The following is a 26,873-nucleotide window of genomic DNA, read 5'->3' on the forward strand; positions in this document are numbered from 1 at the left end:
AATTAGACTTTGAGGTTTATAGACCAAAAGTTTAGAAAATATGCATTTTTTGTATGAGGCATCTGTAATCTCAAATTGTGACCTAACTGTAAATGTACTTTAACCTTCATCATTTTCAAACCAGGACTCAGAAAATAAACTTATACAGTTAAAAGTAAGCAAGTCAAATACACTAAGTAAATAGCAGCAACAAGAATTTCAAGTTTCCTGTATGTATTTTGAAATTAAATAATGCTAATAATACATTTTTGGGGGGGAATACATTCTTGAAACTAGAAATTAAAGAGGTTAATTTAATTTTAAAGTGAAAATGTTTCCCAATTTTCAAATGTAAAAGCTATTATTCTACATTTTTTTAACATCTTTATTGGAGTATAATTGCTTTACAGTGTTGTGTTAGTTTCTGCTGTATAACAAAGTGAATCAGCTATAAGCATACGTATATCCCCATATCCCCTCCCTCTTGAGTCCGCCTCCCACTCTCCTTATCCCACCCCTCTAGGTGGTTGCAAAGCACCGAGCTGATCTCCCTGTGCCATGCAGCTGCTTCCCACTAGCTATCTATTTTACATTTGGTAGTGTACATATGTCAGTGCTACTCTCTCACTTCATCCCAACTTAACCTTCCCCCTCCCCGTGTCCTCAAGTCCATTCTCTACATCTGTGTCTTTATTCCTGTCCTGCCCCTAGGTTCATCAGAACCTTTTTTTTTTTTTTAGATTCCATATATATGTGTTAGCATAAGGTATTTGCTTTTCTCTTTCTGTGTTACTTCACTCTGTATGACAGGCTCTAGGTCCATCCACCTCACTACAAATAACTCAATTTCGTTTCTTTTTATGGCTGAGTAATATTCCATTGTATATATGTGCCACATCTTCTTTATCCATTCATCTGTCGATGGACACTTAGGTTGCTTCCATGTCCTGGCTATTGTACAGTGGCTGTATCAATTTACATTCCCACCAACAGTGCAAGAGGGTTCCCTTTTCTCCACACCCTCTCCAGCATTTACTGTTTGTAGATTTTTTTGATGATGGCCATTCTGACCATTGTGAGGTGATACCTCATTGTAGATTTGACTTGCATTTCTCTAATGATTAGTGATGTTGAGCATCTTTTCATGTGTTTGTTGGCAATCTGTATATCTTCTTTGGAGACATGTCTATTTAGGTCTTCTGCCCATTTTTGGATTGGGTTGTTTGTTTTTTTGATATTGAGCTGCATGAGCTGCTTGTATATTTTGGAGATTAATCCTTTGTCAGTTGCTTCATTTGCAAATATTTGCTCCCAGTCTGAGGGTTGTCTCTTTGTCTGTTTTACGGTTTCCTTTGCTGTGCAAAAGCTGTTACGTTTCATTAGGTCCCATTTGTTTATTTTTGGTTTTATTTCCATTTCTCTAGGAGGTGGGTCAAAAAGGATCTTGCTGTGATTTATGTCATAGAGTGTTCTGCCTATATTTTCCTCTAAGAGTTTTATACTGTCTGGCCTTACATTTAGGTCTTTAATCCATTTTGTGTTTATTTTTTGTTTATGGTGTTAAGAAGTGTTCTAATTTCATTCTTTTACATGTAAGCTGTCCAGTTTTCCCAGCAACACTTATTTAAGAGGCTGTCTTTTCTCCATTGTATACTCTTGCCTCCTTTATCAAAGATAAGGTGACCATATGTGCCTGGGTTTATCTCTGGGCTTTCTATCCTGTTCCATTGATCTATATTTCTGTTTTTGTGCCAGTACCATACTGTCTTGATTACTGTAGCTTTTTAGTATAGTCTGAAGTCCAGGAGCCTGATTCCTCCAGCTTCATTTTTCCTTCTCAAGATTGTTTTGGCTATTCAGGGGTCTTTTGTGTTTCCATACAAATTGTGAAATTATTTGTTCTAGTTCTGTGAAAAATGCCATTGGTAGTTTGATAGGGATTGCATTGAATCTGTAGATTGCTTTGGGTAGTTTAGTCATTTTCACAGTGTTGACTCTTCCAATCCAAGATCATAGTAAATCTCTCCATCTGTTTGTATCATCTTTAATTTCTTTCATCAGTGTCTTATAGTTTTCTGCATACAGGCCTTTTGTCTCCTTAGGTAGGCATATTCCTAGGTATTTTATTCTTTTCGTTGCAATGGTAAATGGGAGTGTTTCCTTAATTTCCCTTTCAGAATTTTCATCATTAGTGCATAGGAATGCAAGAGATTTCTGTGCATTAATTTTGTATCCTGCTACTCTACCAAATTAATTGATTAGCTCTAGTAGTTTTCTGGTAGCATCTTTAGGATTTGCTACATATAGTATCATGTCATCTGCAAACAGTGACAGTTTTACTTCTTCTTTTCCGATTTGGATTCCTTTTATTTCTTTTTCTTCTCTGATTGCTGTGGCTAAAACTTCCAAAACTACGTTGAGTAATAGTGGTGAAAGTGGGCAACCTTATCTTATTCCTGATCTTAGAGGAAATGGTTTCAGTTTTTCACCATTGAGAATGATGTTGGCTGTGGGTTTGTCAAATATGGTCTTTATTATGTTGAGGTAGGTCCCCTCTATGCCTACTTTCTGGAGAGTTTTTATCATAAATGGGTGTTCAATTTTGTCAAAAGCTTTTTCTGCATCTATTGGGATGATCATATGGTTTTTATTCTTCAATTTGTTAATATGGTGTATCACATTGATTGATTTGCGTATATTGAAGAATCCTTGCATTCCTGGGATAAACCTCACTTGATCATGCTGTATGATCCTTTTAATGTGCTGTTGGATTCTGTTTGCTAGTATTTTGTTGAGGATTTTTGCATCTATGTTCGTCAGAGATATTAGCCTGTAGTTTTCTATTTTGTGATATCTTTGTCTGCTTTTGGTATCAGGGTGATGGTGGCCTCGTAGGATGATATGGGGAGTATTCCTCCCTCTGCTATATTTTGGAAGAGTTAGAGAAAGATAGGTGTTAGCCCTTCTTTAAATGTTTGATAGAATTCGCCTGTGAAGCCATCTGGTCCTGGGCTTTTGTTTGCTGGAAGATTTTTAATCACAGTTTCAATTTCAGTGCTTGTGATTGGTCTGTTATTATTTTCTATTTCTTCCTGGTTCAGTCTTGGAAGGTTGTGCTTTTCTAAGAATTTGTCCATTTCTTCCAGGTTGTCCATTTTATTGGCATATAGTTGCTTGTAGTAATCTCTCATGATCCTTTGTATTTCTGTAGTGTCAGTTGTTACTTTTCCTTTTTCATTTCTAGTTCTGTTGATTTGATTCTTCTCTCTTTTTTTCTTGGTGAGTCTGGCTAATGGTTTATCAATTTTGTTTATCTTCTCAAAGAACCAGCTTTTAGTTTTATTGATCTTTGCTATTGTTTCCTTCATTTCTTTTTCATTTATTTCTGATCTGATTTTATGATTTCTTTCCTTCTGCTAACTTTTGGGGTTTTTTGTTCTACTTTCTCTAATTGCTTTAGGTGTAAGGTTAGGTTGTTTATTTGAGATTTTTCTTGTTTCTTGAGGTAGGACTGTATTGCTATAAACATCCCTCTTAGAATGGCTTTTGCTGCATCCCACAGGTTTTGGGTCATTGTGTTGTCATTGTCATTTGTTTCTAGGTATTTTTTGATTTATTCTTTGATTTCTTCAGTGATCTCTTGGTTATTTCATAGTGTTTTGTTTAGCCTCCATGTGTTTGTTTTACAGATTTTTTCCTGTAATTGATATCTAGTCTCATAGTGTTGTGGTCGGAAAAGATACTTGATACGATTTCAATTTTCTTAAATTTACCAAGGCTTGATTTGTGACCCAAGATATGATCTATCCTGGAGAATGTTCCATGAGCACTTGAGAAGAAAGTGTATTCTGTTGTTTTTGGATGGAATGTCCTATAAATATCAATTAAGTCCATCTTGTTTAATGTGTCATTTAAAGCTTGTGTTTCCTTCTTTATTTTCATTTTGGATGATCTGTCCATTGGTGAAAGGGGGTGTTAAAGTCCCCTGCTATTATCGTGTTACTGTCAACTTCCCCTTTTATGGCTGTTAGCATTTGCCTTATGTATTGAGGTGCTCCTATGTTGGGTGCATAAATATTTACAATTATTACATCTTCTTCTTGGATTGACCCCTTGATCATCATGTAGTGTCCTTCTTTGTCTCTTGTAATAGTCTTTATTTTAAAGTCTATTTTGTATGATATGAGAATTGCTACTCCAGCTTTCTTTTGATTTCCATTTGCATGGAATATCTTTTTCCATCCCCTCACTTTCAGTCTGTATGTGTCCCTAGGTCTGAAATGGGTCTCTTGTAGACAGCATACGTACAGGTCTTGTTTTTGCATCCATTCAGCCAGTCTGTGTCTTTTGGTTGGAGCATTTAATCCATTTACATTTAAGGTAATTACCAATATGTATGTTCCTATTACCATTTTCTGAATTGTTTTGGGTTTGTTTTTGTAGGTCTTTTCCTTCTCTTGTGTTTCCTGCCTAGAGAAGTTCCTTTAGCATTTGTTGTAAAGCTGGTTTGGTGGTGCTGAATTCTCTTAGCTTTTGCTTGTCTGTTAAGGTTTTAATTTCTCCACCGAATCTGAAAGAGATCCTTGCTGGGTAGAGTAATCTTGGTTGTAGGTTTTTCCCTTTCATCACTTTAAATATGTCCTGACACTCCCTTCTGGCTTGCAGAGTTTCTGCTGAAAGATCAGCTGTTAACCTTATTGGGATTCCCTTGTATGTTATTTGTTGCTTTTCCCTTGCTGGTTTTAATATTTTTTCTTTGTATTTAATTTTTGATAGTTTCATTAATATGTGTCTCGGCATGTTTCTCTTTGGGTTTATCCTGTATGATACTCTCTGCGCTTCCTGGACTTGATTGACTATTTCCTTTCCCATGTTAGGGAAGTTTTTGACTATAATATTTTCTCAGAACCTTTCTTTTTCTATTCTTCTTCTGGGACCCCTATAATTCGAATGTTGGTGTGTTTAATGTTGTCCCAGAGGTCTCTGAGACTGTCCTCAATTCTTTTCATTCTTTTTTCTTTATTCTGCTCCCTGGCAGTTATTTCCACCATTTTATCTTCCAGCTCACTTATCCATTCTTCTGCCTCAGTTATTCTGTTATTGATTCCTTCTAGAGTATTTTTAATTTCAGTAATTGTGTTGTTCATCACTGTTTGCTCTTTGATTCTTCCAGCTCCTTGTTAAATGTTTCTTGTATTTTCTCCATTCTGTTTCCAAGATTTTGGATCATCTTTACTATCGTTACTCTGAATTTTTTTTCAGGTAGGGTGCCTATTTCATCTTCATTTATTTGGTCTTGTAGGTTTTTACCTTGCTCCTTCAACTGTAACATATTTTTTTGTCGTTTCTTTTTTTTTTTTTAACTTTGGGTTTTATTTATTTATTTATTTATTTATTTATTATTTATGGCTGTGTTGGGTCTTCGTTTCTGTGCGAGGGCTTTCTCTAGTTGTGGCAAGTGGGGGCCACTCTTCATCACGGTGTGCGGGCCTCTCATTATCGCGGCCTCTCTTGTTGCAGAGCACAGGCTCCAGACACGCAGGCTCAGTAATTGTGGCTCACGGGCCTAGTTGCTCCGCGGCATGTGGGATCTTCCCAGACCAGGGCTCGAACCCGTGTCCCCTGCATTGGCAGGCAGATTCTCAACCACTGCGCCACCAGGGAAGCCCCGTTTTTTTTTTGTTTGTTTGTTTTTTTGTTTTTTGATGGATGGTGCTGTATTCCTGTCTTACTGGTTGTTTGGCCTGAGACGTCCAGTCCTGGAGTTTGCAGGCAGTTGGATAGAGCTGGGTCTTGCTGCTGAGAGGAGGACCTCCAGGAGGCCTCACTCCAATTGATATTCCCTGGGGTCTGAGGTTCTTTGTTAGTCCAGCGGTTTGGACTCGGAGCTCCCACCACAGGAGCTCAGGCCCAACCTCTGGCCTGGGAACCAATATCCTGCATGCTTTGTGGAGTGGTTAAAAAAAAAAGAAAGAAAGAAAGGAGCAGTACAATATTAAAGAATAAAAAACAAAATAAAATTAGAAAGATAAAAAATATATTAGGAAAAATAAAACTATAATTGAAACAACTGCAACAAGGTAAAATAAAACCACAGCAGAAAAAAGAAAAAAAGGGGGGGGGGGGGAGGGGCAACAAGCCAAAAGGAGAGATCACTAACAAAGTACAAAGAATAAAATAAAATTAGATCAGTGCTTTGTGACCACCTAGAGGGGTGGGATAGGGAGGGTGGGAGGGAGACACAAGAGGGAGGAGATATGGGGATGTATGTATATGTATAGCTGATTCACTTTGTTATACAGCAGAAACTAACAAACCATTATAAAGCAATTATACTCCAATAAAGATGTTAAAAAAATAAAATAAAATAAAGTAAAATAAAATAAAATTAGAAAAATAGAAGATGTATTAGGAAAAATAAAAATATAAAAGAATCAACAACAATGAATCAGTAAGGTAAAACAGAACCCCAATCTAAAAGAGGAAAAAAGAAAAATAAAATAAAGCCTTGGCTATGGGGGCAGAGTTTAGGCAGGGATGGAACTTAGGCAGGGGGTGGGGTTTAGGGTGGGGCAGGACCTAGGCAGGTGGGGCGGGGCCTAGCCAGGGTGACATTCAAGAGTGGGGCAGAACCTCTGCTTACAACCTTCCCGGAAGGGAGAGGCAGTACTTGTTCCTGAGTTTGGAGGTAGGGCCCTGGGTTGGGGGGGTGGGGGCGGGGCTTGGGCTCTGCACGGCAGGAGGGAGGCTCCGAGGGCCGAGGATTAGGCCTGGGAGCCCAAGTGGACAGGGAAAGCACTGGCCCCGTTCCCTTCCATTCCTTCATGCCCCTGCCCCCCCCGTCTCCCCCAGGGTCTCCCCCATCGCTGCTGGACCCCTAACCATGGGTGGGTCCCGCTGGATGTAGGAGCTCCTCCCCTCCCCTGGCCACCCCTCAGGGGTGCCATCCCAGAGGTCCAGACTTTACTTTTGCTTCCCCTTCCCTCCCTCTGACTCCCTCAGGACCCGCCTGGCTGGAGGGGGCCTAGGTGGGCAGAGGATCAGGCCTGGGATCTCAACAGGTTCCCGGGGGTCCAAGTGGGCAGGGGAAACCTGGCCACGCTCCCTTTTGATCCTCTGCCCTCCCAAGGGTTCCTAATTTCCCTCTTTGGGCGTGGAATCCCTTCCCCTCCCCCAACCTCCCCTCAGGGGCACCAGTCCCATCTGCCTCCACTTCTCCTCCCCCTTCACCCCCCCCACACCCCACGTCCTACCTGGTCGCTGGGGGTTCCTCCCGTCCCCTTAGGTGTCTGTGGTCCCCCACCAGTGCCTGGTAGGTGCCCTAGTTGTGAGGAGACACGAATTCCACCTTTTAAAAAATTATTGGGAAAAAACAGAAATTAAATAAGCCTAGAATCTCCTTTAATAAAAGAGAAAAAATAATCCTACCACACCATTTTGGCAAATTTATGAGAAGCAATCAAAGCAGAATGTACCATGCAGGATAACTTTAAATAACTAATCAACTATTTTTATATAATACAAATCACTATCATCCATTACCACTCCTTGATTAATAGTAAATGACCAAGAACAAAAGAACAGACTGCTGTAGCATCACCTGAAACTACTTAATCAGAGAGACTCAGAGAAGTATGATCCCATTGGTGGAATAATACTCAGATCCAACTCCTACTGTGCCATTGAACATTCAGTATTCCTGAGCAAGCTATTTAACCTCTGCACCTCAATCTTCTGAGCTGTAAAATGAGAACCATGATAGCTGCCAATTCATAAACAGGGATGCTGAAGCTTAATGTAAGATGCTGCATCTAAGCTACCACAACCCAATAGATTCCAGCAGTTCTTGCTCAAGTAAAACTTCCAAAAGTGCCAAAGTGAACCCCAAACTCTTATTGCTTTCCATTTTATCTCCAAATATGTGGACGAACATGAGAAGTTGAATATTATCACTAGAACATTTAAAAACCAATGCCTGACTCAGAGACATAGTAACTTTGTAACAGTAGCTGATTTAATGGTTATTTTATAAATGCATTAATTTGTTATATCAGACTAAATATAAATATAAGCATTCCACAGAAGTGTCACAACCCATAAAAGAATGAAATAGTAATAAGATATATCGTATCACATCATAAAATTTGTTAATTCTTATTTTGTTTCTTCCTTCTCTAGCAAAGAGAATGTACAGAACATACAAAGTGAGAGGTGAAGATGCAGACAGATACAAAAAAGGGTATAGCCACTCTAGGCCCCCCTGAACTATATGCTAAAGAAAAGCTGCAGGTGTAACCTCAGCGCCAATATTGACAGACTTTGAAAAAGTGTGGGAAATAAGAGAAGTCCTTAGATATTGACAGTCAAGTGTTATAAAAATGAGAATATCTGATCATTTCACCTTTACATACCAAGGAACACAGGTCATACACTGCTGGAAAACCTAAGTATCAAATCAGTTAGCCATCTCTGGTCTAATCACACTTTCAGGGAGGACAGTTGGCTATGCCAAGAACTCAGATGTGTCAGAACAGAGGTTGTGGGACAGGAAGATTCATTTAGAAAATGCAGGAGGACAGGAGCCCAAAAAATCTAGTACAGAGTTAACAGAGAGTACTATAATAGCTTATATGATACAACTATAAAAATATGATAGCATCACTCTGTTACATGCAATAATTATCTATGAAACACAATACAAATAAACTAAGTTATATTTCTGGATAAGAGATTTTAATTTTTTCAACAATTAAAGTGACTTTAGTTTGCATTCTAAAGTTCATTAACTATAGATTCTAGAGCTAATAGCTAAGAAACAGAAAATAGCCAGAAAGAAAAATCAATAAAGATATTCCAATGCATAATTAATAAATTAGAATATTACAGAGCAAATCAAACTCAGTCTTGCCTCTAATTTCAAAAGCCTATATGACTTTTCACAAACTTCATTTATTATTTACTATTTATCATGTGCTATAAGCAGAATAATCTTAGATATGTTTCCTGATTCTACCATGTTACCCTCCTTAAACTTGTTTATCTGGGCATATAAATATATTTCTATACTCTTCATGATTATTTTAAAATATCTAGTACCACTCCTGAAAAATAGTAATTGCCTACTCAGTAACAGAAAAATAAAAGTACTGCGTAATATTATTGTTTATCTTCATAGTCACTTTTTTTTTTTTTTTTTGGCTGCTTTGGGTCTTTGTTGCTGCGCGCGGGCTTTCTCTAGTTGCGGCGAGCGGGGGCTACTCTTTGTTGCAGTGCGCAAGCTTCTCATTGCAGTGGCTGCTCTTGTTGCGGAGCACGGGCTCTAGGTGCACAGGCTTCAGTAGTTGTGGCACTCGGGCTCTGTAGTTGTGGCTTGCAGGCTCTAGAGTACAGGCTCAGTAGTTGTAGTGCACTGGCTTAGTTTCTCCGCAGCATGTGGGATCTTCCCGGACCAGGGCTTGAACCGGTGTCCCCTGCATTGGCAGGCGGATTCTTAACCACTGCGCCACCAGCGAAGTCCCCTAGTCACTTTCTATTCTACCAATGCAGAAGCTATGAAGATGTGAGTATGTATTCCACTCGCACACCTCTCCATCTGACAGCTCTGCAGGTCTTTCCACACAAGCTTACTTTAGTTCTCTTCATTTCACATATGGATCTTTAAAATTCCCTTTTGCCTATTTTCTGGATATACTCAATGGCAACAGAGCCATTACAGCCATTTTTATATGGCAAATTTCTTGAACAAGAATCATACCATAATCCTACCATAATCATACCATAACCATAAAGGTCAAATGCATCAGTGCTTCTCCAGGGAAGTCTTTCCATGCGGTAATAAGCCATTTTTCTTTAGGAATCAAAATTTCACTCTGTTGAGTAAATGACTGCTCACATGCAGACGTTTCTCACTCTGAGTCAGTCAACTATGCCATAACCTTCTCTTTTCTCATTTTTTTTTTGAAATCTGCAAGCTTTTACATATATATGATTGCAGTGCTTGATGTAGAGCCCTGCTGATGGAAAAGCACTCACATATTTGTTGACTTGTCATACATCTGTACTTGGAATTTTAAAAACTTCCATATTAGTAATAAATAGAGCTCTTCCTATAGTGAATTTCACCATATTCAGAGCAATCCCTTTGGTTCTTGTTTATCAGACACAGTGGACTCACACATGTACAAAATAACCTAAATTCAAAGTTATTTATTATAGCATTGCTAGCAAAATATTGGAAACATTCAAATGCCCTTTGATAAAGGACTAGTGGTACATCCATACAGTGGAATACTATGCAACAATTGAAAAATGAAAAGATTTTTTTTAACTGAAACAATCTCCTAGATATTGTTAGGCAAAAAAAATCAAGGTATAAAAGAGGAGTGAAATTATATTTATCTATAATATACCAAATGTTATACACTAAATATATTTATATATAATATACTAAATGTTATTATATATGTATATTTTATATATTTAATTTATACAGACTCATACATCTCTGAAAGGATACTCATTGTAGGGAAATAAGTGTCAAGAGGACAGGGACAAAAGGAAGACTTTTTCACTATATACCCTTCTATTTTTAAATTATGTACCAAACACAATTATTATCTATTCAAAAAATAATTAAACTTTAAAAGAATATATAGTGTGGTAGTTACATACAAAGGCTCTGTAGATAAAAAGACCTGAGTTTAAGTCCCAGCTCTACCATTTACTAGTGTGTGACCTTAGGCAAGTTCTCCAAGCCCCAGTTTCCTCATCTGTAAAATGGGGGTAATGATAGTTACTGTGACAATCAGAGCAAATCAAGTATATAAATCACTTAGCACAGTTCCTGGAAACTATTATTATTCAATGTTCTATTTAAATGGTACTGTAGACTTGGAAGTCACAAAGTTACAGTCATCATGAATCATTTTTTCTCTTATTCTCAGTGAGCAAATTTTGTTAGTTCTTCTTTCAAAAAGATACAGCATCCAACCATTTATGTCCATTGTATAACCACTAGAGATTGGCCCAGACCCTGAAGTATTAGCTAAAGACTTTGAATTTCATAAGAAAGTCAGTTAGAAGCCCCTGCACATTTGCCTCTATATACAGACATATCTATATAATCTCTACTCTACTAAATACCAAATGCCATCAATTGATATCTGTATTCCCACTTTACTGTTTATAAAGTATTTTCAAACACTTTAGTTCAATTCCTGGAATTGCATCTTGGAAACAGAAGGTCCATTAAAGGACATTCTAATTTTTCAACCACTATGAAACAAGCAGAGCAGGCATTTTTGTTCCTCTTTTGTAGATAAACATTTTTAGTTGAAGAGTAACCTATTAAATATGAATTTAAATGATTTTTAAATAATAAATTAATTAAATGAAAGCCAAAGAAGAGGAGTGACGTGCCAAAGGCCACATGCTTTACAAGAAAAAAAAAAAATGCCTAGATTTCAGATCTTCTCATTTCAGCACTCATTTCACCTACAGTCTTGACAGGAAATGTCTCTCTTACCAGGACATCATCAAGCATACTGTTCTTCCCTTACCTAGAAGGCTCTTACCTATGCCAACCAAGACATTGTTCACAGAAGCTTCCCTGGATCTGGTAGCCCCAGGTCTCTGAATTCTATCTACTACCACAGCAAACAACTTAGGCCCACACTGATTATATCTACAAGGATGACCTACAAGCACCTCAAATTCAACATGTTCACAGCAGTAACATATCCACGGCAGTAACTACCTTGCCTCATTCTTCCACCCTCAACCCTTGCCTGGACTTGCTCTTCCACCTCCCCCTCCACCTCCTGGGACCCCTACTTCAGTGAATTGTCCCAGCATCACCCACATGGGAAACCATAAATCTAAGAGTGATGCTACTCTCCTCCCTCTCCCTAAATCCACCAATCCTGCTTCTACCTCTAACTATCTATAGAATGAATCCGCTTCTCTTCAGAATGGATGTAGAGCAGGAGAAGAGAGAGAACTGGAGAAGAGGGCCCATGCCTAGTGCCCCAGACTTCCAGGACTGGAGAGCAGTGACTGAAAGGTCTGACCCAGGTACCAAAATAGCATGGTTCAAATCACAGCTTAGGCACTTACCAGCTCTCTGACCTTGGGCATATTACTGAACCTATGTCTCATTTTTCTCATCTGTCCAGTTGAGAAAATACTAGTAGCTATCTCATAGGATTATTGTAAAGTGCAAAAGAATTAATATAAAGTGCTTAGAATAATGTCTGGTATACTTTATAGTATACACTACTATTTCCAACAGAAGCATGTTTTATTTTTAATGTCATAAGATATTTGTTCCACAATGGTGTAAAATCCAAATGTTTTTCATCAAGACAGAAAATCAAAACATAGTCCAATGTCCAATTAATCTGAGTCTCCATCCCACTTAAAGTTTTAGTCACGTTGTGCCTATGGCTATGTCCCTACTGTACAACTGCAATATCTCTTACCTAGATTACTATACCAGCCTCCAATTAATTGATCTCTTTATCTCTAGCCCTCTCCAATATATTCTCCAAACTGCAGCCAAAATGATTTTTCTAAAATGCGTATCTACGTATGCCGTTCTCCTACTTAAAGCCCTTCGATCACTCCCTATTACTTTGAATTAAAGTCTAGATTTTTTTTAACATGGCTTAAAGAGCCCAATATGATATGTGTGATATGGTCTCAAGCTTCATCCTTATCTACCTTCCCACCCCGCCATCTAGGCTCCTGTCATCACTCTTTCCATTCCTAAAATTCTTTCAGGTCCCACACCTCTCAGGTCTAGGCTTTTATATATATTATGTCCTCTGCCTGAAACACCATGCCCCATCACTCTTCCTCTTACCTGCATAATTGCTACCTACCCTTCAGTCTTAATTTAGATGCCGCTTCATCCAAAAAACACATCTCCTGGCCCCCAAATCTGGACTAGGTGCCCTTCCTATGATTCAAGCAGTACCATATACTTCCCCTATCAGAGCACTTTTCTCAACTGCCTATTTGCTTATCTATATTCCCCCATCGAACTATAAGCTGTACAAAGGTAGAGACCACACCTCTCTTTCATCCCAATGCTCACCACAATGCCTGCCACGTGGCAGGTGCTTTATTAAATATCTGTTGAATAAATTAATATTACAAATGGGGCTCCAGAAGGTTCATGAATATTTTGCAAACAACATTAAGTGTAAGGATTTTTTTAAACTAAAGTAAATCAAGTAAATTTATTAGTAATTAATACAGAAGTTGAAAGTCTTACAGAGACACTTAATATGACATAGAATCTAATCATTATGACTGTCCAGTGACCAGGTCAGAATATTTGGGAAACAGCAAAAGAGGCCTCTATGAAGAATATAGGTAGAAATAGTTTCCAGTAATACAGAGGTAAGAAATCATGAGCAACGATGTATCTCCTGCTAAGCCTCTGGAAACCAAAAAAAAAAAAAAAAAAATCTATCATAGGAAATCTTTTAAAAATATAAAATACATGCTTTAATCTCCTGGCCAACTGTAAGTTCTACCACACTGAACTGAAAAATCAACGCCTAAAATCCATGCAGATTAAACACACTGACAAGTAAAAAATTAATAAATATTCAATCTCACCTCTACCTTAACAGGCAATTTTCAATTCTCTTATTTTCCCCACCTCCATACACAAAGTAAGCTTCTCCATCCTCTATACCTGGTAGCAATTTATACACAGCTCTGGTATTACTTTCTTTTTTTTTTTGGTATTACTTTTATCACACTCGATCGTTATTACTTAAGTACCTCTCCACCACCAGACTCTCAGGAAGACAGAGGTGGTGTCATTAATTCATCATTGTATCTTTAAGGCTATCACTGCACATAGTAGGTTTTTGGTGTTTGTGGAAAGGAGAAAAAGGAAGAAAGAGACAGGGAGAGAAAGAGCAATCTATTTATACAAGTATGTCAAAAGGTAGTAGTTGAAGTGGTAGAGAACTCCCACAGATGTAAGGAAAAGAAGCCTGAAAGAAGTTAAATTTCTAAAAGTTAACATGCAGATAATTCAGTGAACTTTAATATTAATTAATAATAGAAATAAAGACTACTCATTCTCATCCAATGGCAGTCTACAAGAAAGCTTACAGAGTAAGGAGCTCCACGTAGATTTCTTTATGTAGCCTATGTAGAAGCACAGAGCGCCGCCCCCAAAAAAAAGGAGGAAGAGGAGGGGGGAAGAGCAGAAATGGGAAGAGAAAAATAAAAAAATTGTTCCATGCCCCACTCGGTGTCTAAGAAGTCAAAGTGATTCAAACACTTCAAAAATGGTTGTCCATGGCCAATGTTATTAACATTTTGAGAAAGATGCATGAGGATGTTTTACTATTGGGGGAGAGAAAAATGTTGGATATTCTCAACAGAAATTCATTGTCATATTTTCACTTAGCAACATGACTCTAAAATGTTCAAACATGAAGTGAAAAATTCATTTGTTCAGTGTTTGTAACAGATACTCAAATATTTGAAAAATCATTATTTCAACATTAAATATCACTATTTACACTACACAGTATGCAGGCTGGAGTTAGAAGAAAAGACTATCATGTGGAAGATTTGCTTTTAGCAGAGTCAGACAATCTGTTCATTCTCCAAGATGCCAAGAATTTACCTCGCTCCCCAATAAACTTAAGGACATTCCCCATATACTCTAATACCAATAGCCCAGGCTGTGTAAGAGTTCGTGGAAGAGAGACGTAATCTGCTATCAACACATATGCAATGAAAAGTATAAAAGAATTCTAAAAGTCCTATAAAACTTGTATCTTTCCCACCAGGGAAATTCTCCCAGCACAGTGACTTCCTTTTTCATAATACCAAATCAAAGCTTTAATAGCATCCACGTTGTGCTTAGGTTCAGCCCAGAAAACAGACTTCTCTAAAGACTTTGGAAAAGAGACCCAACACTTAGATGGAGCCTTATCACTTCAGAAGAAGGTCTATTCCAAAAGAGAACCATCTGTCCCTGAAGGCTGAGCTCATTCCAAAGAGAAGATATGTAACTTCCCCCTTTTTATTAATTTACTGGCATCATAACTCACATCAATTTAAAGGCATTTCATCCACAATGAGCAAACTGTTTGAAAGCTAAATGCACTAAATCTTCTTTCACGGGGCCTGTAAGTATTTTTTGAACTCTTAGTGGTTTGCACTTAATGTTTTATTTTAAAATCAGTTTAATCATTTCCTAAAACCAGTATTTCTTCAGGAAGATGGATTTCATTTTACCTCCATATCTATTACCCCAGGTCAGAATTGCAATGAATTGTGATTCCATTTGAAACCACTAATACTGCACTCAAAAATCCAATCAGTAAGGGAGTCTGAAAACACAATTTTCCAAAACGACTATAGTGCTCCTACTTCCTATTCTTAAATATCTAAGACACTAATTGAATGTCCATACTATTTTATTTATAGATCTTTCTCAAATACTCTCACAATAAAATCACCAGTTTTTAATTCCCACTTCCACAAAAGCTCTTTTTTTTGGCTTTATTTTGAAGACTTAACAACTGTATTTTTTAAATCAGTTTGATAAATAAATGTTCAAAAAAAAATGTTCTTATGAGACTCAGAAGTCTCTACAGCATATAGCTTGATATGTTTTATAACAGCAGGAAGAGAGGACAAAACTATGAAAGTATAGTAACACTCAATTATACAAAACAGATGTATGAATATGTGTATAAGTATACATGTGCATGGGATATATATCCACTTTGTGAATTATCTACGAAAACAATTTAATGTCAGGCAGCTTTTATCCACCATGTCTTCTTGGCTATGGTATGATCATGAATATAAAATCAATCATATAAATCACTAAAGCAAAACCTAGAATGGAGAAGTAGCCACGTCATAGTATCAGGCAATCACAGAATCCTGGAATTGGAAAGAACATCAAAGGACATCTGATACAGCACGGAATTTCTTTCATAGATCTAATGAATGCTGACATGGACATTGTTAAAAGTTTTCCAGCGACAGGGAGTGCATTCTTTACTTTCCCCAAGAAGCTCATTTCATCAGACTCCAGTGACAGGATGTTTCTCCTCATATCAAGCCAAAATTATCTCCCTATAAATCCTCCTGTCAGGTAGTGCCTAGTCTGTTCTTACAGATATTCCTAGTCCATCTTTAACAGGTCTCTGTGTTCTAGATATGAAGGAGATGAACATGTTTCCCCTGGTCATATTTCCTAGAGGCTAGCCATTTTTTCTACATCCCCAATACCCTCAGCTGTCCTTCATATCATTTAAAGACCCTTAACCATCCCAGGCACTTCAGTCTCCTCTTGGTGAAATTCAATTTGCCAGTATCTCTATTAAAAAACGGCATCTAGAACTAAAAATCATACTCCACAAATTATTACCAACATTTATTCACTAGGAAATAGATATTTGGGAAAGAGTCAAACCAAAGAACCCTCTGCTTCCTAGGGAGCAAGTCTTAACGTATACAATGGAAATGGCTAGATAAACAGAAAATATAAATCAATGCTATCCAAAGACAGTGATGAGAAAAATGGGGGCGGGGGGGGGAGTTTAAAATACAGTGTCATCAAGCTATTCATTCTGAAAGAAATTAAACCACACTGTGTGCTAGTCCACAACCTAAATTACCTGAGAACTGGTAATGCTAAAGTAATATGACCAAAACTTTCTAAATTTGCAATAAGCACGGTTATATATAGTCATAGCCTTTAAAATAAATTACTTTTAATCTCATCTAAAGAATCAAATGAAATCAAAATACTGGATGTAATTAAGACTGTTTAGTTTCCCTGGAGATTATACGAATCAGACATGTTAAGCATTCTAGGAATGAAACATTTGATACAATTAAGAAAATCCTATTGAAAAAAATTAGTCTGTAAAACAGAGATAATATGGGGCTAAGGAATGGCTTATTAATTACTCATTCAATTCTGAGTATAATAAATACAGCCATTACCATTTCAATTCACTAGTGGCTGAGCTCAGAAAGCTAAAACACTGCCACTCAATCTGCCTCCAGAATCTATTGATCTAATCAGTATAGTCACTGCCTGCCTCATTTATTGAATCAGAATTATTTTAGGCTGAAAGGAATTTAGATGAAAAAAAAATGTTAGTAAGAAGGAGGACCAAAATTAAAGACCAAATCTGGTACCTTGTCTCCTATACTTGAACAACCCTTCAAATACTTGAAAGCAGCTGTCATACCCTTCCTTCCCGCCCTAACCAATCTTCTTTCCAAGGCCAGTTCCTTCAATGACTTATACTATAGGGAGGATCTCAGAACAAAGTCCTATATAAGTGACCTCTGGAAATTCAGACATGTTCTTTCATGTCTGACGGGCCAGCTTAGACTGTGTCTTGAGGGGACAAATGAGTGGCTATCGGGAGGAGGCTGCCCCCAACAAGATGAAGCCTCTTGAGCCCCACTCTTCAACCCCTCAGTTACTCTGCATAAGGCAAGCAAAAGGGACCTGAGACACACAGCCCTGGAGCAGAGCCAATCAGTAAGTGACTATGGAAGAAGATCAGAAGAGACGCTATGACTATGCCAACATCAGAAACACCAGGGGACAGCACCTCCAGTTCAGGGGCCTTCCCCTATACCTGGCCTTTCTCCAATAGCGCTCTCTCCACTAGGTCTCAGCCAACCTAATGGGTCTTTCCTGTTTCTGACTAAGCCCTGGGGCAAACAGGACAGAGACTCCTCCAGAGAGTATATAGCCACAGAGGGAGCTCTCCATGAGGATAAGGTCATAATCCCAAAGTAGACAGGCAAGTAACCTAGGATGATATTAAAGTGGCAGGATGCTATAACAAGAGAAGCAGGATGGCAAAAGCCCACAATATTAGATGCTTGGGGGAAATGCTAAAGACAAAAGACAAAGAAAAGCATTTTTTTAAGCTAGGCTTAAAATAAGAAGAATAAAACCAAGACAGTTGTTAGTTCTTAACTACAAATTATGCTTCTGTCTTCTCCATCCAAACTGACCTCACATCTCAGCCCAGCATAACAGGCTCTTTGTAAAGCTGGGCACTGCTGGCCTGTCAGTCATTGTCTTCTATTATTCCCCTGGATATCAGCTTCCTTAACGACCTACACTCTTCCCCACCTCCAGGCTTTTGGGTCTGCTGCTCATCCTGCCTCAGATTCCTTTCCCCTTCAGCTCATCCTCCCCTGACTGCCCCAAGCAGACTAGGGAGTACTCTCCTCCAGCTCCGATAGCACCAATCCATGTGTCTCTTCCAGCACCTCCCACGGGATATGATCATTTCTTGGTTTGCTTCCCTCCAAAACAGACTGTAAGCTCTCAAAGACTGTATCTTCATATTCCAAGAATCTAGCATAGTGTCTGGCTCTTAATTTAGTAAGTGAATGAATCAAATGAGGGAAGTAGGATAAGTAAGGTGACAATCATGTGCCAGGCTTTGTCTCATGTATGTCTTTTATCTCTTCTCTACTGACTAATGACAGACATACAGAGAACAGTGCCTGAAACACATTAAGTGATCAATAAAAACCGACTGAATAAATCAAGTGAATAAACATGAAAAGAGCTTTGACAGATTCAGCAAAGTGATATAGTCATGAGTATGAAGGTCCCTTCCAGTGCTAAGATTCTATGGAGTTTTAAAAAACTGTACTTATACAAATTTCCCAGAAGATTTGGAAAAGAAAAAAGGGAAACTAGCATTTATTGAGGAGCTATAAATTTGTTAGGCACTTTATATATGATATTTGATCTGTTTTTCATAATAATCCTGGGAAGTTGGGATTATAATCCCCATTTTACAGATAAAGAAACCAAAGATAGAGATGCAGAGACAAAATTTGAAATCAGGTGAGCCTGACCCCAATCCTAATATTTTCCCACACTGCACACATGAATCCCTGGGAGAAACACAATTCTCCCTTCCCTATCACTCCATTCCAAGGAAAAGGAGTTCTGAAACAAGCCAAGGCTCAATCAGGTCATAATTCCAGAGGGTAGAGCTTTCAATGGGAAGTATGAAGAGGTGAAAAAGCTCTACCTTCCCTTAAGAATACCCCTCTTTTCCTTGTCAAAAGGTTCACAACTCTTCCCATGTTCCTCCCATGAGTCTGGAAGGAAAATTTTAGGACCTCTCCAGCTTATAAAGGGCCTCTCCAACGCCTCTTTTACTCTTCCCGGTCCCCAAAAGGTCAAGTGGCAATCAAGTTATAATTCAGAGGAATGATGGCAAGGAGAGAGCTATGGGTCTACTTGAGAGGCCTTAGATTAGAGGGGGAAGCAGCCCTGAAGCTTACACATCCCCTGCAAGCCTATTCACCAAGTTATAAGCCTACATACAAATGGTAACCAAAGTCCTAACTAGCAATACAGATATTTCTTTGCCTAGGATGTCTTCTGTGTAGGATGGTGGCATCTAATTGAGGTGACAAGGAATCAGCCAAATTTTGTTTCCCCAAAACATGACTCACAAGTTGACTTAAACAAATAACGTGAGGTGTACAACAAATGGTCCTGGGACAACTGGTTATCCTCATACAAAAGAATTAATTTGGACACCTACATCACACATAGACAAAAATTAACTCAAAATGGATCAAGGCCTAAATACTAGAGCTAAAACCACAAAACTCTTAGGAAAAAAACATACGAGTAAATCTGACCTTGAATTAGGCAACAGTTTTTTAGATATGTCATCTAAAGCCAAATGACCAAAGTAAAAACAGATAAATTGAACTTCATAAAATTAAAACTTTTGTTCCTCAAAGGACACTACCAGGGACTTCCCTAGCAGTCCAGTGGTTAAGACTCCGTGCTTCCATCACAAGGAGCATGGGTTCAAACTAAGATCCCACATGCCACAGGGCGAGGAGGCCAAAAAAAAAAAAAAAAAAAAAGACCCTATCAAGCAAGCAAAAAGACAACCTACAGAATGGGAGGAAATGTCTGCAAATCATATGTCTGATAAGGGTCTAATATCCAGAATATATAAAGAACTCCTCCAACTCAAGAATAAAAAGAGAATCCAAATTTAAAAGATAAAGAAGTTAAATAGATACTTCTCCAAAGAAGATATACAAATGGCCAAAGATGTTCAACATCATTAGTCATCAGGAAAATGCAAATCAAAAGTATAATGAGGTAACACTCCACACCTACTCAGATGGCTATAATCAAAATGATAGACAATAACAAAGCGTTGGGGATGGTATGGAAAAATGAGACGACTCATACATTACTGATGGGAATGCAACATGGTGCAACCACTTTGGAGAGCAGTTTGGCAGTCTTCAAAACATCACACATAGAGTTACTGTATGACCAGCAAGCCTACTCCTAGATATATACTCAAGAGAAATGAAAAGATATGTTCACACAAAAACTTACACACAATTCATAGCGGCATCATTCATAACAGCGAAAAAGAAGAAACAACCAAAATTGCCATCTACTGAGGAATGGATAAAAACAATGTGGTATAACCATATGATGGAATTTTATTTGTTTATAGAAAAGAATGAGGGACTAATACATACTACAACAGAAACGATTCTTGAAAACATCATGCTACGTGAAAGAAGCCAAATGCAAAAGGGCCCATACTGTATGATTCCATTTATATAAAATGTCCATAATAATAGGCAAATTCATAGGGAGAGAAAGTAGATTAGTGTTTGCCAGGGGCTGGGGGAGGGGAGAATGAAGAATGACTGCTAACAGATGTGGGGTTTCTTTTTTGGGGCAATGAAACATTCTAGAATTAGATAGTGGTGATGGTTGCAAAACCTTGTGATATACTAAAAACTTAATTTTACACTTTAAAAGGATGAATTATATGGTATGTTAATTATATCTCAATAAAAAAGGTGAGCTGCAAGTATAAAAATGAGCTAAGTGTACACATTATAACATATGTACCATCAAAGAGATAAAACAGAAAAGCAATTAAGTTAACTTGAAAATCACTGCTGGACATTGGTGTTTACTTTCATAATAACAAATATGAGAAGTATTACATTTTATTGCCATAAACTGCACACCAACATCAAGAAGATTGATAGGAAAAATTAATTTGATTCCATGAAAAACGTCCAAGGATAAATATTTGCTTTCTTCCCAATATCTCAGCTGGTTGGAAGCTGAGCTCCCTGGAGCAGATATAAGAGCCTCTATGTTAGATTTGCTGACAGCAAACAGACTTGAAAGAATTCAAGTATAAGAAACTGAGCCTCAGACACGCTGCCTTTGGTAAATGGTAAATGGATTCTCTCCCAGCAAGCTCTGTCACTGCAGACAAGCATTCCACCATGATAACGACAAAGTAACAGAGTAGAACTTTCAATTACCAGCATCTCAACCTTAGAGACTGGATGAACATCTTCCATAAGGCTTTTCTCAGATTCTCTGAATGAATATGTGTCAGTCCAAATGACCAGTTTTTCCAGGTGAACACAGTTCATGTTAAGAATACTGAATCACAAGCACACTTTGTACACATACAATGTAAAAGTAAAAACATAAGACAATATTCTAGAACTATGCCTGGAACATAGTAGGCACCCAATAAATACTTGTTGAATAACGTTTATATAGTTAATAATATCTACTACATAATTTAGATCAAATACTAAGGCAAACAGTAGCAGTATTTCTAAATCAACTTATCTTCATCAATAAAGCTGTTTTTTTCTTGCTTTATTCCTGATGTTATACCACACCCTTATTGAGAGTCAAACTGAAAAGTCAATGGTTCTTAAGAAAGATAATTAGTCTATCATAAGTAGAAAGGATATTCTGATTAATTCTAAAAGTTACTGCCCCTCATCTTACAAACCTTCCTGAAATAAAACAACTTTGGGTTAATAAAACTGCAGGAATTTGTGAGGTGGTTAGTCTTTCATGTACCCTAAGATTTATTTTAGTTAATAAACTAAGAAAAAGATATATTGATACAGTTTAATAATAAGTTGTTTACTCTTCACATTCTGGAACCCTAAGACAGGTCCAAGCAAAACACAATTCACCTCATTGATCCCTATTGGAGCTCAGTAGGAAGGGAAATTCTTTCTGAAGCACATATTAAAGCACACTAACTTACCAATGCCTAGAAGGTCAGCAATTAATTCTGCATTACATTTTCCCTTTTTAAAGCCTCTTTTAAAAACAGGGAAATAATTTCTTAGAATCTAACAACTGTGGGTGCTTGAAATACTATATAGAATCATCAGATGGATAAAAGAAGTAGAAAATCTCTTCAGAGATCACATCTTTTCCTCTTTCAGGACACTTCTAAAAGTCTCTAAGGATACCATTCTACAAGTTCACGATCTATGACAGACTGTCAGAAAAAGTCTTCGTTAGTTTCTTTTACAGCAGTATAAGCTCTTATCTTCTATCTTCAAGGAGACATGAAGATGACATGAGTATCACCCTTTACATCATCATCTTTTAGGTTTTTTATTGGAAATCACAATGCTCAATTCTCTTTCACTTTCATTAACTCTTCCTTGATTTGCTGACATCACAAAATAACATTTTTAAAGAAACTGTAGTTTGTTAACTGGTCTCTGCATGAAAAAGACTTTCTAAGCATAAAAAGCAATGAATCAAAAAAGAAAAGGTTAACAAGTAAACAACATAAAATTGTTTTAATTTCTATAAATCAAAAGCCATCATAAATTAAAAGAAAAGGCAACTGTAGGAGAAATGCCCCAATATGACAAGCAAGGGATAATATCCTTACTCTATAAAAAGTTCACACAGATCAGCGTCTGGCCAAGACAAGTGCCCCCTACCCCGTCCCGCATTCCCCTCCTCATCCGTACAAGAAATTGCTAGGCCCCTACAAAAAAAAAGAGGTTACAGCTTCTTTCTCCCAGCTTTCAGAATCACTGTGCCTTTCTTCTGCCTTAGTCCTTTGCCTCCTACCCGGATGCCCTTTTTCTTCTCAGCCCTGTTAGCCAGGAGATTCAGATAAACAGCCTGATCTTGATTTCAGATTTTCCCCAAGATACAGCCTCTGAAACACTGCTTTCTACATTGCTCTGTAACCAGTAGGCAAGTAACAACTCACCCCAGGCTCCAGGGATACCTTATCCAACTAATTGCAGCCAAAGCCCAACATACTGGCTCCTGCCTGGGCTGGGGAGGCAGAAATCAAACAATTAAACAATTAAGAAAAAAATTGAGACTCCAATATAAAAACCATCAAAGAGCTTGTGCAGGCAATCTAATAGCTAATAAGATTTTTAATGCTTTAACACATTAATAATGGAAGATGTGAGTTACAATGAGGTACTATTTTTAATCTGTGAAATTTGCGAAGATTTTTAAAAAATAATAATGCTAACACAGGTGTCATAAAACTGATAGCAGGATGGTAAACTGGTATACTCTTTATAAAAGTGGCAGCATGTGTGAAGAGCATTCATCTGTCCTTTGACCCTGTAATGTCATTTTTAGGAATTGATCTTCAGTAATCAAAAATCTAGTCAAAAGATTTAAGTATAAAGATATTCATCTCTACATTTTTGTACGTGAAATGTAACTATCCAACAGTAAGTAAATTGCAAATAAATTATGCTTTATCCACAGTGTGGATTATTATGGAGCCAATAAAAATGATATAGTAAGAGCTGACTATTCTATAGCACTGATTAAGGACCACTGACCGTCCTAAGCAGTTAACATGTATTCACTCATTCACTCCTCCAACAACATAAATGGAAACTGTGAGGTAGGTAGGTGCTAGTATCATCTCCATTTCACAGGTGAGAAATCGGAGGCACAGAGAAGTTACGTAATTGGTTCAAGGTTACACTGGCACAGACTCACATACCCTTTTCTGAAATTCTAAAACCCAAAAAGCTCTGAACACCACGTGTTCTCATAAATTTGTGGCAAATTCATTTGTTGGCAAAACCTGACCTGAACTGAAGCAAAAGTATGTATAGTCTTTACTTACCCCACTTTGAGTGGTTATCTTGCTAAAGAAAACAATGCGTTTGATTACAGAGTGCTGCCCCAGACCCCACGAGAAGGGATGCAGTTTATACACCATGTTGTCTTTCTATAATCTGAAAAATTCTGAATTTTAAAGCACAGATAGCCCCACGAGTTTCATATAAGGAATTGTGGCAGAGCTGAAATTCAAATCTATGCATCTGCTTGGCTCTGGAGTCTATGCTCTTAACCACGATGGTTATTTTAAGAGCCTGTTTAATGGCATGGGAAAATTCTTATAATTAAAATATTTAAGTATTTATTAACTACATACTACGTGTCAGACACACAGACAAAATTAAAATTGGGACAATGCTACTAAGGACAGATAACTGGTGTCAGAAGAGCCTACACCCTAAGGGGGCTTGTCCTAGACAGACTGGTTGGTCAGTGGCAGTTTTCCTGAGGAACCATCTGATCTGAGAAGTGAAGAATGAGCAAGAGTTAACGAGAAGAGGGAAGAGCATACCTGGAAGGAGAAGAGCATATGCAAAGCCCCTGTAGTAGGAGGGAAAACGGAGACAAAGGACTCAGAGTCAGTGTAACTGGAACACAGAGAACCAAGGGAGCCTAGTGTAAGATAAGGCTAGAGAGGAGGTAGATGCTACAGGACCTTATAGGTGGAGTACCCCAGTTTGCCTGAGGGACAGTCCCAGTGTAAATAATAGCACTCTCTTTTACTCTCAAAGGTATATTGGTTTATATGATAAAATATATGGCCATCCAATTTATCGGCCACATTAAAGAGTTGTACTTTTATCCTAAGAGCAATAAGAAATCCTGATGGATTTTAAGCGGCAGGGGGGCAGAAGAAGGGTATCGTAATGAAATTTTAATTTTCAAAAGATTAGTCTTGCTACAGGGCAAAGAATAGACAAGAATACTGAAAGGACAGGGTGAATACCTTTAGACCAGTTTGGAGGCTACAACAGGAGACCAGGCAAGAGACAATGGCAGCTTGGTCTAGGGTGACAGTGGTAGAGACAGAAAGAAGTGGATGGAATTGAGTTTGGTTTGAACATAAACAGACCTTGATGATGATTTGCACATGGAAAGAGAGTCCAAGACTTCTGGCTTGCAAACTAAATGGATGGTGTTATGATTCACTAGAGATTTACATGAGCTAGAAATTTAAATATGTGAGGCATCTGCATAGCAGCTGTAATTTGAAGCGGGGGAGCCTGGAAGAGTGTCTAAAACAAGAAAAGTTTAGGTTCAAAACTTGCTGATGCTTCTTTCCATTGGCAGAGCCCTCTTCCGATGCATGACCCTATTTTCTGGTTGAATACTGGAGCTGTTTGGTGGTTAGACAAAAGAGAAGGTCCCCCTTGCCTGGTGATACGGGACAGGGGGAATCAAACCACGTGCAGCATGTAAACACCCGTTACAACTAAACCCCAAGTGCTTGATATTTACTGTTCACAACGCAGTCTCACATACAGGCTCCTTGGAGCCCACAACACTTTGTGAGAAAATGTGGTCTGCAATTACGGATGAGGAAACTGAGGTAGAGCGCTTAAATTACCTGTCTACACAGAGGCTGCTCTTATGCCATGCTATCTCCTCAAATGTGCCATCCACTGTGTGCAAGCAACTACACTAAGTGCTGTAAGAACTACCAAATAATGAGGTCCTACTAGGTGCCAGGCTCTAGGAGATTAAAAAGAGAAAGAGAAAGGAAAAAAAAAAAAAACAACGCAACTTCAGAACTTTTAAGGATGTGTTACACTTACCCTAGAGTAAATTCGCTTTAAATTTCAAAAAGGTTCACGTCCCAAGCTGGGGTTGAGGTGAGAAGGTGGAGATGAACCGGGACAGCCAGGGACCACCCCAAACACCGACCCAGGGGGAAATGAGGTCCCAACGTCTGGGCCCCGGGAAACACTAGGAAGGGACGGCGGGGGCCACCAGCCGACTGAGCGGCGGAGGCCCAGCTGCCCGTTTGCCAGCGCGTTGCCACAGCAACGGCCAGGTCGGCTTTAGCCCGGGGCCTCCCGCCCACTTCCGCGGGGTCCGCCCTGCACCGCAACGCCAGGGGGCCACTCACCCGGGCCGTCGAGCGGGCTGGCTCCCAACTGGCGCGCACACTCCGCGCTGGTGGTCGCCAAGTCCGGAATTCCGCACCTGAAGAAACTTTTCGGCCGGCGGGGCAGCCGCAGGGAGGTGGACGGGGGCCGCGTCGGGACAAAGCGCGTCGGCTTGGCGCGAAGCCCTTCTCCCCGCGGCGGGGCTGGCGAGGAGGGTGCTCCCAGGTGCGTTCGGAGGCGTTCCCGCGAGCAGCTCCTCTTAGCGATGGACCTGAGAAGCCTGTCTCGGGGACAGAGAAGCAGACACATGTTACACTTTATAACAGTGATATCACAGTGCTGAGGTGATGTCCAGGCTAATATTCTCGCTCAGGGCTCGAGGCCTTGTGGTCCAGCCGGTTGGAGCTGGGGCTGTAAGCCTCGCACTGGAGTGGGTTCCGAGCTGGCCTAAAAGTCAGGGAAATGAATACCAGTGCTGGGGGGACAGACCCCGGAGTGCAGGGTGTTTGTCCCCACGGAGGCGCTGAGAAGGCTCTTGAGAGATCAAATGACAATTACCAGGAATATGTTTTAGCCACAGAGCTCTGTGGAACCATCTGAATGCGTGCCCCCCTGCAATAGAGGCTAGAAATGCGGGCTCCAGCTGTATGCTAATGTATTTCTGACCTGAACTAGGAATGGCTTCTGTGGACACGGGTCTTGTTCTCTAGCAGCTGCCGCGGGGGTGGGGGGACGAGGGGTGGGCTCAACTCTCCAGATACTAGCCTAATTATTCAGGCAGATATCCTCTAAAATTTATTTGATTAATAGCCAAGAACTTGGTACAGCAG

The 26,873-nt window shown here is 38.9% G+C and overlaps 1 protein-coding gene across 1 annotated transcript in view; it reads right to left on the minus strand.

The window, feature by feature from the left end:
• Positions 1-26,175, minus strand: part of STK33 (serine/threonine kinase 33) — a 184,174-nt gene extending 157,999 nt beyond the window's left edge. Inside the window, exon 1 of the mRNA XM_036860124.1 lies at positions 26,064-26,175. The gene's annotated coding sequence lies outside the window, so the exon portion shown is untranslated. The remainder of the gene's footprint in view (positions 1-26,063) is intronic.
• Between the last annotated feature and the right edge of the window lie 698 nt (positions 26,176-26,873).

This window comes from Balaenoptera musculus, chromosome 8, assembly GCF_009873245.2.
Source record: "Balaenoptera musculus isolate JJ_BM4_2016_0621 chromosome 8, mBalMus1.pri.v3, whole genome shotgun sequence".
Lineage (NCBI taxonomy): Eukaryota > Metazoa > Chordata > Mammalia > Artiodactyla > Balaenopteridae > Balaenoptera > Balaenoptera musculus.